Consider the following 22,637-nt stretch of genomic DNA (forward strand, 5'->3'; position numbering starts at 1 on the left):
ACTTTCTGTCATAGTGAAATAGTCTTATTTCTTGAATCCTTTTCATTTTTAAAGCTGTTTGAGGCTTTACCTTAAAATATATTTTTAATAAATTTTAACAGTATTTATGAATATGAAAAAATAAAATTAAAAAATTCTCCCATGCAACAGAAAAAAAAATATTAGAAGAAGAGGTTTAAGGTTTCTGTTCCATCCTTCCAAGAGGCCTTTCTGCTTATTATAATAAACTCTTATGTATTGATACATCTCACTTGCTTCCTGCCCGCCACCTACACACACACATACACACAAAACAGAAGTTCTATCTTCAGAACATGTTCAATAATAATGGTGGTATGATAATAATGGTGATGGTGGTAATATTAGCTAACATTTTTGAGGATGAATGTATGCCTGATAGGATGATCCTGGAATTACTGTGTACTACCTGTGTGACCTTAAAAAGTTAACTATAGGAAGAAAGGTCACAATATGCCATATGTTACCATCCCCAAAGAAAACAAACAAGCAAAATAACCCAATCCACACATTTTATCCACACATTTATGAGCATTATTATCCTATTTTTATAGATTGTTTTTGAGGCACAGAAACGCTAAGTAACTTGTCCAAACTAGTTAGTAAAGGAACTGGTATTCACACTAGGTTTATCCAACCTGAGAACCAGGGCTTTTGACCAAGTGCTTCTTCCATCATATAAAAATGTATTTATGTGAAATATATTTTGTTAACTTAAATCATGGACTGCTTATCACAACATTCATATATTTTTCTTATCTGTGATGTTATGTTAGACTACAAGTTCCTTAAAGGCTTAGACATGATATGATTAATTAGGAATCAGCAAAGCAAAGCACTGGTCACATAAAATTTGCAGTTGAAATACAGTATTTTTAAACATTTTATGGGGAAATTATTTGGAGGATTTTCTGTCCCTTCAAATGTTTACTGACAAATACATTATGGATTTATACTCTTCCAGAATGACTCGTTCACTATAAGAAAAGTCTTAGATAATTCTCTAATTCATATTTTCTCCATATATAAGAAATTGCATAATTTAGTATGACATTAAAAAGTAGCCCCTGCAGGAGAAAGGTATTCCCAAAGTTATTCTTAAATTCAGAGACTCTTTTTTAATTTAATACATAGAAAAGTGCATATATATATATATATATTAGAATGTTAGTTTTATTATGAAATTATGTACTGACGTTTTCAAGTAATATACATTAATATTCTACATTTAGTTATCCTGAGACAACACTGAATAAATTATTTCTGAAGATAGGATTTTATTTTGGTTTTTTAAAATCTCTTCATCATCTCCCATATTACCATTCAAATCAAATGGTGTTTGTAAAAATTCTTTATAAAGTAAAATCTATATTAATGTTAAGATGGTTGGAGTTTTTTTTGTTTTTGCTTAAATACTCATTTTTCTAATAAAGATTATCAAAGGGCATATCTGTACATTTTCTCACTAGTTTCTAATCAACAAAATGTTGTAAATCGTGTATAGATTTATATTATTAAAAGAAATTTAAGATCATTCCTAGAATTTTTTTATAATTAGAGTACATATGATGTTGATTTGAAGTTTCTGCTTTTTATGAAAGAAATGCATTCTCCCACCCCAACTCTCCATAAAACCAAACAGATAGGCTTTCCTGGAACTAGTATATTTAGGAATCCTCTTGAAAAAGTTAAGTTTTGGGGCTCAGACATAGTTTGTGGTAATCATGATATTTCTTTATTTTCACATGGGAGCAACCTTAGCAGATCCCCAAATTTTGGTAATCATGGGCCATTCAGAGATTTTCTCCACATTGTGAAAATTATCCAGGTCATGAGGAACTATAGCAAAGTAAATAATTAGGGAGGAAGATTCCAAGTAGTAAATTTTTACAGATACTGATTTTCTGTAGTGGGAATCTGCAGACTCTTTTTTCTCAATATAATATTTGTGGATTTGTTTCTGTTCATTTGTGAAGACCTGATTTATGTGTGAAGCATCATTGAATACCTTCAAAAGAAAGATTTATTCTCATTCTGAGGAAAGTATGTGGAAAACAGTTTTTGAAAAGGAGTTCATACACTTACTTGAAAAGTGTGGAAAAAAATCTTCCTTTGGCAAACAATTTCCATGGATTGAACCATTTTTATGATACTCAAGACTCCTAAATGATGCCAAGACTTTTAACTTTGTCACTGTGCCAGGCACAGTGATGCCCGGATTTTCGGGAGGCTGAGCAGGAGGATTGTAAGTTCAAAGCCAGGCTCAGCAAAACAGCAAAGCAACTCAGTAAAACTGGGCTGGTTGACTGCCCCTGAGTTCAATCCCCAGTACCAAAAAAAATAAATAAAAAACATAAACATGTCACTGGGACTATATAACTCAGTGATAGAGGTTTAATTCCTATACTGCAAATAAAAAAGAAAAAAATAGTGTTGGCTATTTGCCATACAGAAAAGTTTTCCCCATGCTATCTCTGGATCAGTTTCACTTTGCTACAATTTTTCTAATTTTAGGAGCAATTTGTTCTTGACACCTTGAACTTCTTTTGTTTTAAAATTTTAACATTGTCTTAGGAAACCTTTAAAATAGATAAATATTTGTTGCCCAGAACCAAGGCCAGGGGGCAAAGGAGCTGGATAGCAGAACTACCTGTTGGCACTTAGCAGTTTTTAAATATCAAGGTCATGTTAAGTCATATCATCTTTTTGTGTGCCAATTTTAATCAACTATAATATTAGAAAAATTTTTAACCACTATATGGATCCTTCTATATTTGTCTGCATTATAAATTATTACCATATAAACTTAGATTAAAATTCAAATCTGTTTAATTTGCCAAAGTTTTAGAATGCAAATATGAAGCTCAGTACAATAGCACATACCTATAATCTCAGCTATTTAGGAGGCTAAGGGAGAAAGATCTCAATTTCTAGCCTATCCTGGGCAAGTTAATGAGACCTTGTATCAAAACCAAAATAAAAAGGGCTGTAGCTGTAGCTAAGTGGCATTGCACTTGCCTAGCATGCATGATTCCCTGCTTTTGATTGCCTCCCCGCAAGTACTGGAGGAAAATGCAAATATAATTTTTTAAAAATTATAATGAGTAATTTCATTAGTGTATTAAAACTTACCCACTTACCTATTTGCATTGTGCGATAATGGTGGAAGAAAGAAGTTAAAATCTATTTTACTTCCCCTTTAAGAGTTTTAAATTTTGAGGGAAGGGCAAATATAGTAGCTGCCAGAATAGTTAGAACCCTACCATTTTCTCAGGTAAGTTGTGAGAAAATTACTGTATAGAATCACAACTGACCTAAGTACAAAGAAACCTCATTTTACCACTGAATGTTTTGCTCTTTAAGATCAGAAATTGGATTAGTTTTTAATAGTGGCAGTTAATCACTAAATTGCATATAGCAATCCATGTCATTTTGTTAGTAAATGATTTTTTTCTTTTTTAAAACAACTAAATTTAGGCTGTTTTCACACTATCAGCCCTGCTGAGGTTGATGAAATCAAGGAGGAAAACAAGGTGCCCAGCCTCTTTAATGTTTGTCGTGTTCTAGAATAAAAATAATACAACTCTCAAGGGCTTGTAAAGGAACTTTATTTTTTTAAATTTATATTTATCAGTTTTATATTTATCAGTTGTTGCTTGCTATTTTTTTGAAAGATGGATTCATCTGAACCAACATCTACAATTTGAACTTCTTTTACCCATATGTTTAATAAAGTACATCATCTTAGAAGGAACAATCATCAGTAATTTGTGGAGTTTTTAGCTGCATTCTTCTGTGTAGAAAGGTGGTTATCTTTTATCAAGTTGGCAAAAAAGATTTGGAAATATTTTATATTGAACAGTAAGGAAAGACAGTATTGAGATTGGTAACTAATATATATTGTATAACTAGTTGAAGAAATATAACGTGACAAGATTCTATGTCTTGCCAGGGAATTTCTCAGAAATCAGTATAATGAGTTTAAAAAACTTATTTAAGGGAAGGGGGGACATAGGCCAGAGTTTGGCTATGTAACTCAGTAAAGCACTTGCCTTGCATTTTACAGAGTCCTGGGTTCGGTTCCTAGCACAGGTTCAGATGGTGGAGGGAGCTAAAATATTTGAACTCATAGATCCAAATAGTTAATAAACATATGCAAATATGTCATACCATTGGTTATACCTGTAGTGCAAATTTAAACCTCAGTGAACTCTACCACTGTACATCCACTGAATAGCTTAAGGAAGGGAGGGAGGGAGGGAGGGAGGGAGGGAGGGAGAGAGGGAAAGCTTAAAACCAGGTGTTGGTGAGGATGTAGAGCATCACATACATTGCTAATGGCAGTTGAGCAAATACTTTGGGGAAAAAAAATTGGCAGTGCTTACTAAAATTGAACATAGATGTCTACTAAGATCAAATGAATATTGAAAATTTGAAGATCCCACAAATGTTGATGTCATAATTTTGACTAAACCCTTTAGGTTACAGAGAAAAGGCAACAGTCTGTTCCAAGAACAATGATAAAATTACCCCAAACCAAGAAAGTTTAGAATGCCTTCTTTCGGAAAACATTCCTGTTGTATACTTAATTTTTGTGTGGTCTTATTGTTATCAAAACACAATTACTGTCTAATCACCTGCCCCCAGCTAAATAATGTAGGTTATTTTCATCTTCTTATGTCTTTTATCTGTCATGGTTCCTGTTTATTCATAAATTTTGCTTTCTTAGTCTATCTTTGGTTCTTGTTTCCTTAGTTTGTCATGACCTTTTCCCTGTCTCTTAATTTCTGTTCAGCTTCAACCCTTCCTGGATCTCTTGGAGTTTCTCAAAGTTTAAAAAAAAAAAACTAATTTCTTTTTCATACCAGGTTATTATGCATTGGCCATCCTATCCAGTTATAGTTAATTGTGTAATTTTCTGCATAAAGGAAAGAATAGGGTTGGCAGTTACACAAGTGTAATGTCCTAGAAATGTATTTTATAATTTAATATAGATTTACTAGTTTTGCAGTGATCAGAAGGGAAGATTTCTGACAGCCATTGCAACCAATAGGATTCTGCTTTTTTGTATTTTTTATGTGGAAAGAAATGGTGGATGGGATGACTTACACATTGACAGCAGAAGTTTTTCTAATTTTACCTACTGAGTATATTGGACATTAGCTAGGAGAAAATGTTTATTTAAAAATCAGGAACTTAAAACTACTCTTCATAAAATAATTCTTTTTTAGCAAATTATTTTGTTAATATTGTCTTTATTGCCTGGCAGATATTCTTTGTTTGATATTGAAGTGTGAAAAATAACATTCGGGTAGGGACAATAGGAATAGGTATTAAATGAATGTCCTACAGGTTAATGTTATTGTATTTTAAAATTAGTCTTGTTTTTCAGTCACATAGGAATTCCATGTACTTAACAGACAAGATGAGGTCAGTGATAGGGATGCTTATATTAGTATTCACTTTTAACCCTTTGTCATTTTCAGTAGTACCTCTCTGATCTGTTGATGATAGAAGGAATAATTAGATATTGCAAAGTGTTTTTTAATTTTCACAGAAGAAGCCTTCCAATGGTGTTATTCCCATTTTACATGCAAATGAAATTTAATGGATTATGGGAACATTGATCAGTCAGTAGTAACATTGTAATATCCTCCTTTTTTTAATGATTGCATAGTTGAAAACTAAATCATTAGAGCCGGGGTTGTGGCTCAGTGGTAGAGCACTTCCCTAGCATGCATGAGGCACTACGTTCAATCCCCAGCACCACATAAAAATAAAACAAAATAAAGGTATTGTGTCCATCTACAAATAAAAAAAAATACTTAAAAAATACTTAAACAAACATTAGTCAACCCTATTTTAAAAAGAAAAAAAACTTACCTGTACAGTTAGGTCAGACAATTTTTTTTATTTTTTATTTTCTTTTTTAAATTATACTTGACAGTAGAATGTATTTTGACATACATACATGGAGTATAAATTCCCATTTTTGTGGTTGTATATGATATATAGAGTTTACACTGTTGTGCATTTATATATGAACCATAGGCAAGTTATGTCAAATTCATTCTACTGTCTTTCCCATTTCCATCTCTCCTTTTCCACACTTTGCCCTGTCCAGTCTGGTGAATACACCACCCTCTTTCAACTTCTTTCTTCAGGGTTCTGTAGTTTTCATTGTAGAGGTCTTTCGCCTCTTTTGTTAGATTGAGTCCCAAATATTTTATTTATTTTTGAGGCTATTGTGAATGGGGGTAGTTTTCCTAATTTCTCTTTAGGTGGATTCATCGCTGATGAATAGGAATGCAATTGATTTATGGGTGTTAATTGAATATCCTACTACTTTGCTGAATTCATTTATGAGTTCTAGAAGTTTTCTAGTGGAGTTTTTTTGGGTCTTCTAAGTATAGAATCATGTTGTCAGCAAAAAGGGATAGTTTGAGTTCTTCTTTTCCTATTTTTATCCCTTTAATTTTTTTTTTTGTTGTTGTTGTTGTTTGTTTGTTTCTGTCTAATTGCTCTGGCTAGAGTTTCTAGGACTATGTTGAATAGAAGTGGTGAAAGAGGGCATCTCTTTCTTGTTCCAGGTTTTAGAGGAAATGCTTTCAATTTTCTCCATTTAGAATAATGTTGGCCTCAGGTTTAGTATATATAGCTTTTACAATGTTGAGGTATGTTCCTTCTATCCTTAGTTTTTTTAGTGTTTTGAGCATGAATGGATGCTATATTTTGTCAAATGCTTTTTCTGCATCTGTTGAGATAATGGTGTGATTCTTGTCTTTAAGTCTATTGATGGTGATGAATTATGTTTATTAATTTCCGAGTGTTGAACCAAACTTGTATCCCTGGGATGAATCCCACTTGATCATGATGCACTATCTTTTTAATATGTTTTGTATACCATTTGCCAGTATTTTATTAAGAATTTTTGCATCTATTATGCAAATGATATTGGTTTGAAATTTTTTGTCCTTGATGTGTCTTGTCTGGTTTTGGAATCAGGATGATAATAGCTTCATAGGATGAATTTGGAAGTGTTCCCTCCTTTCTACTTCATGGAATAATTTGAGGAATATTGGTGTTAGTTATTCTTTAAAGGTCTGGTGTAACTTGGCTGAGAATCCGTTTGGCCTTTTCTTTCTTGGTAGGCTTTTGATGGCCTCTTCAATTTCAATGCTTGAATTTATAGATCAGACAATTCTTATCAAGTATTTTAAAATCATTCTTAACAATAGTTTTCTTATATACATTTTATTGGCTTCTCCCACCCTTGGGTGCTTTTTTTGTTTTGTTTTGATTTTTTTTTGGGGGGGGGCGTACTGGGAATTAAACCCAGCTGCACTTAACCACTGAGCCACGTCCCCCTTTTTAATTTTTTTTCCAAACAGGGTCTCACTGAGTTGCTTAGGGTCTTCCTAAATCACTGGAGCTGGCTTTGAACTCATGAGCCTCCTGCCTCAGCTCCAGAGCCACTGGGATTATAGGCATGCCACTACACATGGCCTCCCTTGTTTTTTAAAACTAATAGTTTTCATTAAAAGGGGAAAAATACAAAAACTACCCCCAGTCTTATAACCCAACAGTTACTCTTTATTTTGCTATATTTTCTTACTCTGTGTACATTTCCCTAAAAAACATTATAGGTGGAGAAAAGATTTAGAGAAGCTGGCAGGGGAGAAAGAATTAGGAGTCTGTCTCTCCACCTGGAAAAGTGGCAGAATCTATCTGATGTAACTGTTTTGTAACTTTGGAGGCTATTGAAGGCTTGTAACTTCAGGAGAATGGTAGCATTTAAATGGTAAATTGCTGTTGATTTTGGTTAATTTCAGCTCCATCCCCAAGGCAAGCAGATGACCATGTTCCTTGAGCAGCCTGTACTGCAGCTTGTGGGAGCCAGGGTAGGCACAAAGAACCCTGTCTTCCAAATATCTGGATCTGTGCTCCAAACTCTGATTGCTGCTCTTATAATCACAAAGTCCTAGACAAAGACTTGAGCAACCATTGTTGTTTTGCCTCCTTCCCCCTCATTATGGCAAGATCCTTTCCTTCCAGCCAAAGTGATTTTCAGGGTATTTAAAAGGCCAGTATATTCTTTTTTCTTCATTTTTATTTTTTTCCCATTTTGAGGACCAACATTTAAGTTTAAGATACTTTTTTAAAAACTGGGAGAAATTAGAAAGTGACTGCATGTATAGGGAAAGGCACAAGTTCAGAAAAGACCTAAGAATACCTTACCTTTACACCTTGGTCTGATTTTTGGCACAGAAACCTCCTATAACAATAAAACACACAAATACAATTATAAAAACAGTAAACCCTGGGGAAAGGGGAGAATCCAGTTTCCAGACTTGCCACACTATTAGATTTAAGGGTTCCCAGGTTTCAAAAACAACAAGAACAACAACAAAAAAAAAAACAAACAACAACAACAACAAAAAAAAAAAAACAAGCAAACCAAAAAACATAGTTTATACAAAGAAACAGGAAAATTTGACCCTTTCAAAGAAAAAATGTAATCAATAGAAACTGCCCCTAAAAAAATCTGATGGCTAATCAACTACCATAATGATGTTCAAAATAATTAAAAAAGGAGAATCTGAAGAAAACAGAAATATCAAGTAAGAGAAAACCTAGGCTAGGGTTATGGATCAGTGGTAGAGTGCTTGCCTAGCATCTATGAAGCACTGGGTTCAATTCCTGGAACCATAGAAATACAAACAAATACAATAAAGGTATTGTGTCCATCTATAATACAAAAAATTTAAAAAGAAAGAAAACTTAAAAAGAAAGAAGAAAGAAATTCTAGAGCAGAAAATTACAATAACTGAAATGAAAAATTCACTAAAGGAATTCAAAGGCAAATTTGAGCAAATGGAATCAGTGAAGTTTAATGTATGACAATGGAAATTTTTCTGAGTAACAGAATGAAAAGACATTGAAGAAAAGGGAACAGACTGGTAAACCAATGGTATAGAATAGTGGACATAGAGACTAACCCACAAAATTACAATTATATTAGACAAAGGTACAAAAAACATGCATTTGAGAAAAGATAGCCTCTTCAACAAATGGTGCTGGAAAAAACTGGAAATCCATATGCAGCAAAATGAAATTAAACCCCTGTCTCTCACCATGCACAAAACTCAACTCAAAATGGATCAAGGACTTAGGAATAAAACCAGAGACCCTGCATCTAATAGAAGAAAAGGTAGGCCCTAATCTCCATCATGTGGGATTAGGCCCCAATTTTCTTAACAAGACTCCTTTGGCGCAAGAATTAAAATCAAGAATCAATAAATGGGATGGATTCAAACTAAAAAGTTTCTTCTCAGCAAAAGAAACAATCTGTGATGTGAATAGAGAACCTACATCTTGGGAGCAGATCTTTACACCTCACACATCAGATATAGCACTAATCTTAGGGTATATAAAGAATTCAAAAAGTTAAACACCAAAAAAACAAATAACCTAGTCAATAAATGGGCCTAGGACCTGAACAGACACTTCTCAAAAGATGGTATATAATCAGTCAACAAATATATGAAAAAATGTTCATCATCGCTAGCAATTAGAAAAATGCAAATCAAAATCACTCTTAAGATTTCATCTCATTCCAGTCAGTATGGCAGCTATTGTGAAGACAAATAACAAGTGTTGGTAAGGATGCAGGGGAAGAGGTACACTCATACACTGCTGGTGGGACTGCAAATTGGTGCAGCCAATATGGAAATCACTATGGAGATTTCTTGGAAATCTGGGAATGGAACCACCATTTGACCCAGCTATTCCTCTCCTCGGTCTATACCCAAAGAACTTAAAAACAGCATACTAGAGGGACACAGCCACATCAATGTTTCTAGCAGCACAATTCACACTAGCTAAACTGTGGAACCAACCTAGATGCCCTTCAATAGATAAATGGATTAAAAAAATGTTTTATATATGTATACAATGGAATATTACTCAGCAATAAAGGAATAAAATCATGGCATTTGCAGGCAAATGTTGGAGTTAGAGAACATAATGTTAAGTGAAGTTCGCCAGTCCCCAAAAACCAAGTGCCAAATGTTTTCTTTGATGTAAGGAGACTGATTCATAGAGGGATCAGGAGAGGGAGCATGGGAGGAATAAACCAACTCTAAATAGTGCGGAGGGGTTGGAGGGGAAGGGAGGGGGCGTGGGGTTAGAAATGATGGTGGAATGTGATGATCATTATTATCCAAAGAATATGTATGAAGACACAAATTGATGTGAATATACTTTGTATACAACCAGAGATTTGAAAAATTGTGCTCTATATGTGTAATAAGAATTGTAAAGCATTTTGCTGTCATATATAAATGAAAAATTAAAAAAGAAAGAAAGAAAAGGAAACAGACCTGTGGGAGCTCTGGGACACCTTCAAGTAGACCAGCATATACATTGTGTGAGTTCTGGAAGCCAAAGAGAAGGATAGAGGGGCAAAAATGAATATTTAAAGGAATAATGGCTGAGACTCCCCAAATTTGATGAAAGACACAAATGCCAATATCTAAAAAGTTCAGTGGACTCCAGATAATTTAAACCCAGAGATAAACTAAGACATATTTTGTGTGTGTATATGTGTATTTTGTGTGTGTTGCTGGAGCTTCAGCCCAGGGCCTGTACATGCAAGGCAAGCACTCTACCAACTGAGCCTCTACCCTAAGACATAATCAAATTTTCAAAAGTCAAAGAATCCTGAAAGTAACTGGAAAGAAGCAACTCATCACATACAAGTGATCCTCACTAAGATTTTCAGCAGATTTCTCATCAGAAACTATGAAGGCTGGTGTATTCTAAGTGCTAAAAGGAAAAGGCTGTCAACGAGAATTCCTGTATTTGGCAAAACTGTTCTTTGAAATTGAGATGTTTGCAATTAAATAAAAGCAGGAATTGTTTACCAGTTGACCTGCACTGAAAGAAATGCCTATGAGAGTCCTGCAAGGTAAAATGTAAACTAACGAGATGGTAACCAAAAGTGGAATGAATGAAATAAAGATCTCAGTAAAGGTAAGTCAATATGTGGGCAGTTATACAAATTAATAGCATTGAAACAATAGTTTTTAATTCTATTTTTTGTTTTCTATATGATTTAAAAGACCACTATATTTTTTCCAAAAACAAATAATAATCTAAAAGCTGGTAGTATTATAACTAGTTTGTAAATTCATGTTTTGTTTTCAGTGTAAAAAACGAATGCATATTTAAAAGACTTATTAGTTAATGCTTTGAGGCACAATTATATCTAATACACATACACTGAACAATAGCTTGCAAATTCTTATCAAGTATACATGAGTCACTCCCTAGAATAGATCATGTGTTAGAGTACAAATTAATCTCAATAGAGTAAGTTGTCATACAAAGTATCTTTTCTAACCACAACTGAAACCAATAAGAAGTAAAACTGGAAACTTCATAGTTTAATGTGGAAATTAAACACATTTTTTAATAATCAATGGATCAAAGAATAAATCTCTAAGGAAATTAGGGAATGCTTAGAAACAACTGAAAGTGAAAGTAAGACTGAGATGTTGCACAAAATTAGTGCCCAGTGGCAAATTTATAGGCATAAATGCTTGAAAACCAAAATTTCAAATCAACATCCTAACTTTACTGATTAAATGAAAATAAATAAGGGCTGGAGATGTGGCTCAAGCGGTAGTACGCTCGCGTAGCATGCATGCAGCCTAGGTTCGATCCTCAGCACCACATACAAATAAAGATGTTGTGTCCGCCAAAACTAAAAATAAATATTAAAAATTCATTCTCTCTCTCTCTCTCTCTCTCTCTCTCTCTCTCTCTCTCTCTCTTCCCTCCTCCCTCTCTCTCTTAAAAAAAAAGAAAAGAAAAAGGTTTATAAGAGTAATGTAAGAAATTAACAAATTAGATAAAATAGATACAGTGGAAAAATTCATAGAAATATAAGATTTATATTATAAATCTCAATCAGTCAATCAATCTGAACAGACTTATAACTAGTAAGGAGATTGAATCAGTTAGTTAAAAATCTCCCAACAAAGAGAATCCTTGAACCTGATGGCTTCATAGGCAAATTCTACCAAATATTTAAAATTAACACCAATCCTTCTCAAACTTTTCCCCAAAATTGAATTGGATAACACTTACTGTCAGCATTACTCTGATACCAAAGCCAAAAATACCAAAATAAACTGCAGATCAATATTTCTTAAGTACACAGTGATGTAAAAATTCTTCACTGAATACTAGCAAACTAAATTTACCAGTGTATCAAAAGGATTATTCACCTGATCAAGTGGGACTTATTCCTGGAAAACAAGGATAGTTCATCATATGAAAAATCAGCCAGTATGATAATACACTATGTTAACAGAATGAAGAGAGGGGGAAATGCACTATCATCCAATAGATGCAGAAAAGACATTTGACAAAATTCAGCATCTTTTTATGATGCAAACATTCAATAGTCTAGTAATAGAAGGAAACTTCCCTGACATTTGTGTATGAGAGAGAACTAGAGAAACCTATAATGAGCATTATACTCAGTGGTGAAAGATTAGACATTTTCAAAGTTTAAGGTATATCACTTTTCACCAGTTCTATTTTATCATAATACTGGCAGTTCTAGCCAGAAAATTAGATAAAACAATAAATATGAAAGACGTCTACATTGGAAATTTTAAAAGAGTAAAATTATCTCTGTTTATAAATATTTTATAAATAGAAAACCATGAAGTCCTACACACACACACACACACACACACACACACACACACACAAACTCACACACACACACCTACACACCTGTTAGAATTAACAAGTGAGTCTCACAAAATTGCAGGATACAAAGTCAGTTCAATTTAAAATAGCATAAAAAATTATTATAATATTGTTAATGTTCAGGCTATTCAAAGTGATCTGTATGTTCAATGCATTGCCAGTCAAATTTCTAATGACTTTTTTGCAGAAACAGAAAACCCTATTATAAAATTCATGTGTAATCTGAACCCCAAATACCCAAAAAGTCTTGAAAAAGATCAATGGTTGAAGACTTAAACTTCTGGTTTTCAAACTTACTACAAAGTCACAGTAACCAAAACAGTTTGATACTGTAATAGATACATATGTGGACCAGGGTAGTGAAATAAGAGAGCCCAGAAATAAAATCTACAGTGTATAATCAAATTTTGGGTCAAGGATTCCAAGACCATTTAATAGGAAAAAGGATAGACTTTTCAACAAATAGTGCTAGGATAACTGGATGTGCACATTCAAAAGAGTGAAGTTGGACCTTGCTTCACACTATATACAAAAATTAACTCAAAATGAATCAAAGATCTAAAGGTAAGACCTAAAACAATACACCCTTCGAAGAAAACAGGTCAAAAGTATTACAACATTGGGTTTAGCAGTCATTTATTGGATATGACACCAGAGTCTAAGGCAACAAAAGAAAAAAATAGACAAACTGGATTACATGAAAAAAAATTCTACAACAAAAACAAAAAGGAAAACCTCAGAATGGGAGAAAATATTTGCAAATCATCTATTTGATAAGAAATTAATGTCCATATGCTATTTTAGAAGTTCGAAAGCTTAAGCATTAAAAAAATTTAAAAATGAAACAGACTTACGTAGTCATTTCTTCAAAGAAGATAAATAAGTAGCCAAAAAGAACACACAGACAAAAAAAAAAAAAAAAAGAACACACAGACAACTCAACATCACTAGTCATTACGGAATTACAAATTAAAACTCCACTACCTCACACCCATTTGGCTGCTATCCAAAAAAGAAAAATAGTGTTGGCAAACATCTGGAAGAACTGGAACCTTACGTGCTGTAAGTAGAAATGTAAAATAATAAAGCCAATGTTAAAAAAACAGTGTGGCAATTCCTCAAAAAATTACAAGAGAATTACCAGCACTTAATTTTCTGGATATAAAGCCAATAGAATCAGAAGATTCTTGAAGATATGTTTGTACACCCATGTTTGTAAGAGCATTTTTCACAATAGTTAAAACATGGAAACATCCCAAGTATACGTCAGTGCATGAATTAAATAAGCAAAATGTGGTATATCCAAATAATGGAATATTAGCCTTAAAAAGGAAGGGAATTTTGCAATATGTTAACAATGTAAATGAAGCTTGATATGCTAAGTGAAATAAACCAGTCACAAAACAACAAATAACTGTATGATTCTTCTTATATAATAAATTTATAGAGATAGAAAGTAGAATAGTGTTTGCCAAGGACTGAGAGAAGGGAGAAATGAATAGTTGTTTAATGGATGTAGTTTCAGTTTTGCATGATGAGAAAGTTCTGTAGATCAGTTGCATTGTGGACATACATAAAACTACCAAACTCTGTGCTTAGAAATGGTTAAGGTAGCTTAATGGTTAAGATAGTTCCAGTATTTTAGAACAAGTAATGTCTTCTTACAACAACTACATGCTAGAAAAAAAGACCATTATAGCAACACTGATGCAACATATTTTAAATATTGTATAGTAAATAATATAAAGGTTGATAATTTAGTTGTATTTCTGCCTCTAACAAGACCTTCCTTATAAGTAATGTATGCACTTGATTACAGGAGAAATTGGGAGCTGAACAGGATTTAAAATAAGAAGTGAAAGAATTAAATGTCTATTTTTAAAGAACTACTCTGCACTAGGAAGATTAATCCAAATGAGACCAAAAGTAGGAAATATTAATGCGAAGAGTGAAAAAAGAATTTGAGAGAAGTAGAAGCACAGTCTAGCTATGGAGGCAGCATAACTTTTTTTTTTTTTTAAGAGAGAGGAGAGAGAGAGAATTTTCAATATTTTCTAGTTCTCGGCGGACACAACATCCTTGTTGGTATGTGGTGTTGAGGATCGAGGCAGCATAACTTAATGGTTAATGTCATTGGCATTTAAATCTGGAATTGAATTCCAGTTTCCTTATTTCATAGTTGTGTGATTCAGAAGATATTACACAGCACTGCCTATAAAATGAGTATAACAGTATATTCCTATCTCACATAAGCTATTAAAATAGAATTAAGTGAGATAATGCTCTTAAAGCATTTAGTATCATGTCTGGTGCAAAGTGAATATTGGCTTTTACTCTTGTTTATGTTTTTATAGTTTCCAGAGTAGTGTTTAGGAATTAATATATAAAATAGACATTTTAAATTACTCAAGTATTTTATTAGCTTTTCTCTGAAAGCGAAACAAAAAAATCTCCCTTTTAGAATTTGTTTTTAATGCTAGAGTAGGGATATGTTTACACTTCTTTTAAATGACCTTGTTTTTATTTATCTAGTTGTTTATCACAGTTCATTTTAATGTCACTAAGAGAATAAGACCTCTAGACTCCCTTTAAGGCAGATTAAAAAAAAAAAAAAAAAGATGAGTTAGGCAAAGTGACTTATACCTGTAATTCCAGTTACCCAGGAAGCTGAGGCAAGACTATCACAAGTGTGAGGCCAGCCTCTGCAGCTTAACAAGACACCATCTCAAAAAAATTTAAAAAGGGATGTAGCTAGTGGTAGAGTGCTCCTGGGTTCCTGGGTTTAACCCCAAGTACTGGGAGGAAAATAAAAAAGAATTTCAGAGTATCAAAGCAGGTTTACCTTTTGTGCTATAGATTGGGATATATATATATATATATATATATATAAAACGTATACATGTGTGTATATATATATATATATATAATGTTTTTGGTTGTAGTTGGACACAATACCTTTAATTATTTTTTTAATGTGGTGCTGAGGATCAAACCCAGGGCCTTGCACGTGCTAGGTGAGCACTCTACCATTGAGCCACAATCCCAGCCCTAGATTGGGTTTTTAAACAGCTTTTGGTAAATAGTGTGGACTTAAGAGCTCTCTGATAAGCCTACTTTAATTCTCCCACCCTGTAGATATAGAAATAAATACATTATAGAATCAAAAGTCCTAAATTACAAGTGCAAGAAAGAAAGGTTTGAAATCATGGAGAAGGAGGGCAGCTGCTATGACTCTTCTACTTCTTTAGTACCATATTGTGTTTGGGCATTTGTAGTTCTTTTTTGGGAGGCATTTGTAGTTCAAATTAGTTTTTACACATTTCTGCTGTCTTATTATATTCATTACTTTGTATGATGTAACTTATAAATATTTTTAAATGTTCTTAAAACGTAAAGGTATACAGAATAAAGATTTACACAAAGGAATTAGTCCAAAGGTTATTATTTTTTTTATGGTGATATTTAATAATGTTTACCTTTAGTGTACTTTGGGCGGGATGGGGGGAAAGAGGAACTATGTCACTAATAACTCAGTAATTTCTGACACCATGAGGAAGTTACTTAATTTCTTTCTCAATTTCCTTGCTTCTTGCTAGAGATTGTTACTAGGAAAAAATAAATATTTCAAAAGGTGCTATTTTAAAAAATTAAAAAGCCAACCTTTTTGCTGTATGTTATACAACTTCTTTTAGGGTGTACATGGACTGATGAACAGACTGTGCAAAATGGTAATATTTATCTTCCATATGATTAAATATGATTAGTTGTAACTCAAAGGAGTTTTTTCAAATTAGTTTTTACACATTTCTGCTATCTTATTATATTCATTATTTTGTATGATGTAACTTATAAATACTTTTAAATGTTCTTAAAACGTAAAGGTATACAGAATAAAGGTTTACACAAGGAATTAATCCAAAGGTTACTATTGTACATTGACCAGTAGTAACCTTTGTATCTGTTTTCCAAGCAAACATTTGAAAAATGCTACTGACTCCCTCTACTGGCCAAAAGATCCCTTCTCTTTTTTCTTTTTAAATGAAGTGTTTTAATATAACAAAGGTATAGTCTCATTGTGGCATTTAGAAGTAAACCTTGTTCTGTTTGAGATTCTTTCAGTAAATTTTCATTGAACCAAAATGGCATTTTAGGTTTATGCAAAATGTATTCAGGAGCAATACTTACAAACACTAGCAAATTTGAGAAAGAATTTTTTTTGCAAAACAATTTGTATGAGGGATCTTAAGGCAGATTTATTTGAAAGGGAAAAACATTCTTGTGGTAACTATTGTTGAATTCCAGATTATTAATTTTGGGTAGAATTTAATGTTTTTCAAAATATTCTCTCAGTGATTGGAAGTTGTAAATGAGAGCAACTTCTTGTGGATCAGTGAGTGGGATTTAAAAAAAATAAAGCATGCTTTTAAAATATTACTCCTAAAATTGTACCAATGAGATTTTGAAAGTATATTAATTACAATTTTTTTAGTTGTCAATGGATCTTTATTTTACTTATTTATATGTGGTTCTAAGAATTGAACCCAGTGCCTCAAACATGCTAGGCAAGTGCTCTACCACTTAGCCACAACCCCAGCCCAAAGTATGTTACAATTTTTAAGAACATTTAGCAATGTCAGTTGTGACCATAAAGTAATTTCTTCCCATTTTCATTCATTCTTCCCTCACTCCATTCTACACTCAAAAAAACAAATTCAAATTAGTGTTGTTTCTTTCAAGGTCAGCATCTTGGAAAGCCAAAATAGATGTGTCAAGCATTGCTGCTTTTCGAAATAGTTCACTAACTTTTCTTTTGAATTTATTTTTGCCCCCATGTCAAAGTTGTTGTTGTTGTTGTTATTGTTATTTAACATATCTTTGATGATAAATTTGATTTTTGAGAGAAATCCAAAACAAATTTAGAACTGGGTCATATATGAGAAGGTCAGTCAATTTAATGTATTTCTTTAATATAATGAGACTTTTTTCTGTGACTCACTTTTATTATAAACTAAAATTATATTAAAAAGCAATGAATCTTCATTATTTATACTGAATAACAATAGAGTTGGGATTCATGAGTGATGTGTATTTTCTTTTTCTTTGGAATGATTTCTACAATTTATCATGAAGTTTACTTAAATGAAGTTGGTTAGAGATAGTTAAGTGAACTATTCACAATATAAACATTTATTATCTATTACTTAACATGTGTTGCAGCGGTATTGCTATAAACGGACTTTTGTTTTATCATGTTTTTGTTGTAAGTTGTTACCTATTTTGAAATAGTCTAAATAGAAAAATAGAAGAAGTTGTAAGGCAAAAGAAAAATAGTTAATAAAGCTTCAATGTTCATATTACTTTAGACCTTTAAAAAAATCAAGAGGTGCACACCTGTTAAATCCCAGCAGCTTAGGAGCCTGAGGCAGGAGATTTTGAGTTCAAATTCAGCCTCAGGAAATAATAAGCAACTCAGTGAGACCCTGTCTTTAAATAAATACAAAAATAGGGCTGGGGTTATGGCTCAGTGGTCGAGTGCCCCTGGAGTTCAATCTCCAGTATCAAAAAAAAAAAAAAAAAAAGTTTTTACCTGTTCTAAAGACTCATTTATATGAATAAGTAAATGAAGATGGTAGGCATTTGGATTTAAATTTCAAATTGTTGGATTTTAAGTATTTTTCAATAGGATGTCCAGAGGTGTATTTACATAGGTAATTCAGTTTAATTCTATTTAGAAATGAGTTACACATAGGTATCTGAGATACTTAAGTAGTTTCTGAAATTCTGTATATTTGTCATCTGTTACTAACATTCATCCTATTTCTAATTGCAGTCCTCTAAGTTTAAATGTAGCAGGAAAACTTTACCAAACCCAAAGACAAAATGTAGCAATGCTACACTTACCAAGTTAGCATTATTGTGAAAGGAGAGAGGACAAAATAACCAGAGCCATTTAAGGTGAAAGACCTAGCATGACACATTGGCTCTAGGACTTTCAGAGTCTCATTATTTGATATGAAGTCATTTTTTGCGTGTGAACAGTACAATTGCTGTAATTAGAATTCCCTTTGGTACAATTCTATGATATTGAAATATGCTTACTTTTTTCTTTATCAATCTTATTGGAATATAATTTACATTTTTAAAATATACCTATTTTAACTGTACAGTTTGAGTTTTAACAAGTATACTCTATACCCCTACAGTTTTCTTGGTACCACTTTATAATCAGTGCTTTCACTGCACTTGGTTTGCTCTGTTTTATCATACATTAGCTTTACCTTTTAAAATCAATTTTCTTGAAGTATAATTTACATACAACTAAGTTCATGTTTTGTCCTTTTTAATTTGTTATACATGACAGTAGAATGCATTTTGACACATCATACATAAATGAAGTATAACTTCTCAGATTTGGTTGTGTAATCATATATGCACATAGGGTAATAATGTCCAATTCATTCTACTAGTCCTCCTACCCCTATGCCCCCTCCCCTCCCCTCCCTTCACTCTCCTCTGTCTCACCAAAGAACCTCTATTCTTCCCCAGCACTCCCATTTATTGTGAATTCATGCCTTGTCCTTCTATTAATAGTTTTCTAACCACCAAAATAACTTATTTTACTTTATCCCTAAGGTACTGCTTTGCATTAAGATGTGGAGTGGTAGCTAGGTATAGTGATGCGTGCACATCCAGCTTTAATCCCAACTACTCAAGAAACCGAGGCAGGAGGATTGCAAGTTCACAGCTAGCCTGGGCAACTTAATGAGACCCTTTCTCAAAATAAAAAAACAAAAGGGCTGGAGACAAGCTCAGTGGTAAAAGCTCCTGGGTTCAACCTCCAGTATGCAGCAGGTAGGGGGCATGTGGAATGATGTAAATCTTGGAGAAGAGGTTTGACTCCATCTAATCTTACATAATTAGAGATACCCTTTTGTAGATAGAATTGGTTATAAGCAAGCATCATCAAAGTGTCACAGTTCTACTTTGGTGCCTGGTGTGTGCTAAAAGTTGAATTTTAAGAGGCTGTTCATTTTCACAGGGATAAATTTCTAGTGTCTTTGCCTAATGATAGCCATTTCTTTTTCATGAGCTGTATTGCTCTTTTCATTATGGATGCCTCCTCTTCCTTTGCACATCCTCTGCTTTTTTTTCTTTTTCTTCCCCTCCTTGTTCTTTTTCTTCTTCATCAGAGCCTTCTTATTGATGCTAGCAGGTGGCAGCAACTTTGCTCAAGCTTTGAGACTGTGTCACTATTGTATCTTCAGGGTCTCATTCCTCTTTTCGGTTTCTTGCCATTGTTGTTACTACTTCTAACCTCTGTTCTTTTCCCATTGGTCTTTGCTTTTCTTTTTCATTTTCTTTCTTACATTTAAATGAACTTATGAAGTATATGATTCTAGTTCTTAATAACTTTGAGGCACTTAATGGTGGCAGGAACTAAACTTTATGATGACCATGGCTACTAGAGTTCTGAGGTAACAGAAAAAGGCAGACTATTTAAAGAACTCTGTGTTGGGTATGGTGGCACATGTCTATAATTCCAGCATCTCAAGAGGCTGAGATAGGAGGATTACAAGTTCAAGACCAGCCTCAGCAGTTTAGCAAAGCCCTAAGCAACTTAGTGGGACCTTGTCTCAAAATAAAAAGCAAAAAGGCTAAGGATGTAGTTCAGTGGTAAAATAAACCTGTTTAAATCTTTGGTATAACCCCTGCCCTGCCACCCCCCACCCTCACCCCCCACCCCCAGCAAAAAAGAAAAGAACTCTGGGACATTTTATTTGTCTCATAATAGCCTGGTAGGGAAGTTTGGGGCATTTATCTTATCTGTAATTTTTCTCTGACATCCCGTGCTTTATATGTTTTCCACAGAAAACACATTGTATATAATTTTAATGTTTTATAATCTTAATTTTGAGAATGAAGTAAGCTTAAAACATTTTGTAGCCGGGCATGGTGGCTGGCGTGCGCCAGGAAATCCCAGTGGCTTGTGAGGCTGAGGCAATAGGATCATGATTTCAAAGCCAGTCTTATCAAAAGCGAGGTGCTAAGCAACTCAATGAGATCCTGTCTCTAAATAAAATACAAAAAAGGGCCAGGGATGTGGCTCAGCAGTCAAGTGCCCCTGAGTTCAATTCCTGGTACCAAAAAACCAGTTTCTAATTGTTGCTATAAGTTTGGTACCAAAAGTAATTAGATGTTATTTTACCTCTTAACTTTAGTGACTGTAACTAAAATTTTACACAATGTAGTCTTTTTCTTCCTTCATTTTCTGAACTGATCTCTATTATTAAAAATTTTGAATGTTTGAGAAACATTAGGATTTTTTTCCCGTTCAAATGAAGGAAAACTTGTTAAATATAAATGCCTACTTAAAATCTTTTTTTTTTTTTTGGTACCACCAGGGATTGAACTCAGGGGCATTTGACTACTGAGCCATATCCCCAGCCCTATTTTGTATTTTATTTAGAAATGGGGTCTCACTGAGTTGCTCAGCACCTCATCATTGCTGAGGCAGGCTTTGAACTCCTGCCTCAGCCTCCTGAGCCACTGGGATTACATGTATGTGCCACTACACCTGGCCCTATTTAAATTAACAAACATGATATTCTGTTAAATAATGTAATACAAATACCTTGATTTTCAACAGGAGCATTTTTTTCTTTTGCATACTGGGGATTGAAGCCAGCAGTGTTCTACCACTGAGTTACAACCCTTTTTTTTCTTTTTTTTCTTTTTGAGAGGGGTTTTGCTAAGTTATCCAGACTGACCTCCAACTTGCAATCCTCCTGCCTCAGCTTCCTAAGTCACTGGGATTATAGGGGTGTGCCATCATGCCAGCTCCACAGAAGCATTTGATTCACTCTACTTTTACTTTTTAACAGTAACAGTAGAAAGCATCAAAGATCCAGAATACTTGATTTCAGGTTCAAGAAAGCCATTTTTTTTCTAACATTTAATTCCTTTATCTTGATTAGTACTGCATTTGTATTAAGAAAAGTAAAATATCAAATTGATGAACTGAAAAATACCAGTTCCTTTAAAATGAAATATATTATCACAGCACTAAATCTATACCTACTCACCTGAAAGCCCCAGTTGGTTCCATGGTGTGAAGGCTTTAATAGACTCACAAAATTGAAATTTTCTTTGTGCCATGAACTATGAAGGTGGCTACAAAAATGAAAAAGATGCAGTCTGCTTCCAGAAAGATCTAAGTAGTAACTATAAAATATAATTACAATTTATTGGTAAATCCTTTAACTGTAATGTGTTAAGAATGGTTGAAAATAGCTGAGCAGGGTGCCACAACCCTGTAATCCCAGAAACTCAGGAAGCTGAGGCAGGATTGCAAGTTTGAGGCCAGCTGGGCAACTTAACAAGACCTGTCTCAAAATTAAAAGGACTGGAGATGAAGCTCAATGGTAGAGCTCCTCTGGGTTCAATCTTTAGTACAAAAAAAAAAAAAAAAAAAAGAAGAAGAAGAAGAAAAGAAAGAATGGTTGAAAATAAAGAGACAAACTGCTGATATAATAGGAAAAGTAGGCAGTGATAGTTGAGCAGTCAGGATAACTGCCTTATTATCTATAAAGAAATAGGGTTGGTAGTTTTCCTATTATCTTTTTTGTCTTGTCCCATTCATTTTTTAAAATTACAATAAAATATACATAATGTAAAATAACTACTTAATCCATTTTAAGTATACAGTCTGTGGCACTAAGTACATTAACATGATTGTTCAGCCATCACTACCTTGCATCTCCAGAACATTTTCTCTTCCCTAGCTGAAACTATGCCTATCGAATACTGACGCCATTCCTCTCTCAGTCTCTGGT

The 22,637-nt window shown here is 33.5% G+C and overlaps 1 protein-coding gene across 2 annotated transcripts in view; it reads left to right on the forward strand.

Moving 5' to 3' along the window:
* Positions 1-22,637, forward strand: part of Cert1 (ceramide transporter 1) — a 110,267-nt gene that overhangs the window by 32,566 nt on the left and 55,064 nt on the right. The gene's annotated exons all lie outside the window — the stretch shown is intronic.

The sequence above is a fragment of the Ictidomys tridecemlineatus genome, chromosome 1 (assembly GCF_052094955.1).
Source record: "Ictidomys tridecemlineatus isolate mIctTri1 chromosome 1, mIctTri1.hap1, whole genome shotgun sequence".
NCBI lineage: Eukaryota > Metazoa > Chordata > Mammalia > Rodentia > Sciuridae > Ictidomys > Ictidomys tridecemlineatus.